General features: G+C 44.5%; 1 pseudogene; it reads right to left on the bottom strand.

Moving 5' to 3' along the window:
• Nucleotides 1-275: 275 nt before the first annotated feature.
• Nucleotides 276-868, bottom strand: LOC118997479 (rRNA-processing protein FCF1 homolog; annotated as a pseudogene).
• Between the last annotated feature and the right edge of the window lie 279 nt (nt 869-1147).

Here is a 1147-nt window from a genome sequence, read left to right as displayed (position 1 = left end):
GTCAAGTTGCCAGCAGATTTGGTAGCTGGTGAGAGCCCACTTCCTGATTCCTAGGTGGCTATTCCTCATCCTGTCCTCACATGATGGAAGACTCAAGAGAGCTCCTATTTTATTTCTCAAAACAACATCGAAAAGTGAATGTATTTAATCATACTCAGCTCAAAACAGAGTAAATGGGTGAGTGGAAGAATAGCATATGCTGTGTAGCATGTTTAATAAACCGGCAACAGAGAAAGTTGGTTAAATGAAAGCAGAGGGATATTGTCTCTTAAGAACTAGAACCTAAGGGATCCATGATCATCTGGTACCCGCTCAAGGTTTTCCCTACGGTTTGAAGTGTACTGATGGGAACTCCACCAAGCTCCCTGACTCTTTGTTTAAGGTCCCAGTCGTCTGTGGCCACAATGTGACACTGGCGCTGAGGTACTCTGTGTACTGTCTAGGTCACCTGCCTAGGTCCCTTGGTGTGTGCCTGGTAATCATCCAAATCTTGGGTCCTTGGTGATCCTTAGAGCCCCTTCGTACTTCTGCATCAATTTCTCAGCCTCAGCCACTACACAGTAAGTTATACAAGGGATACACTTGGCATAGAAACAGTTCATCACTGATTGCACCAAGTCCAGTTTGGCCTTAATGGACAAGCTGATAAAGTTGGTGTCAGCCAGGATGCAGTAAGGTGGGCCCAACTGTGCATTACACTGGAATAATAAGCGGGAAGGGTGTTGAGGGCCTTCTCTTTCCCTGAGTGCACTAGGAACTTTCTTCTCTTTTTAGGTTTTAATTTATCATTTTCTTTAAGCCTCTGATCTTTGAGATGAAGCATTTGCTTCATGGCCAAGTACTTCCTAGTTCTCCTTTGTGTCCCCATGTTCACGCTGCACTCTTGTTTCTTTCAGAGCTGCCCTGCAGTTTCGTTTACAAGGGCATAAATCCAATTCAGGAAGGCTCCATCCTCATGACCTACTCACCTCCCAAAGGTCTCACCTCTTAAACTACCAAATTGGGCATTAGGTTTTAATATAGGAATTTAGGGGAAGAACACAAATGTCCAATCTGTAGTGATGGGCATCCAAGCAGCTCCTTCTCCTTGTCCTCTCAATTCATTGGGTCATTAATTTATTCACTCATTTCCCAGCAAGATGAGCAC

The sequence above is a fragment of the Sturnira hondurensis genome, unplaced genomic scaffold (genome assembly GCF_014824575.4).
Source record: "Sturnira hondurensis isolate 20B ecotype Veracruz unplaced genomic scaffold, ASM1482457v3 Scaffold0013299, whole genome shotgun sequence".
In the NCBI taxonomy this organism is placed as follows: domain Eukaryota; kingdom Metazoa; phylum Chordata; class Mammalia; order Chiroptera; family Phyllostomidae; genus Sturnira; species Sturnira hondurensis.
The sequence above is the reverse complement of the archived record's forward strand: the minus strand, read 5'-3'. Positions and strand labels throughout refer to the sequence as shown.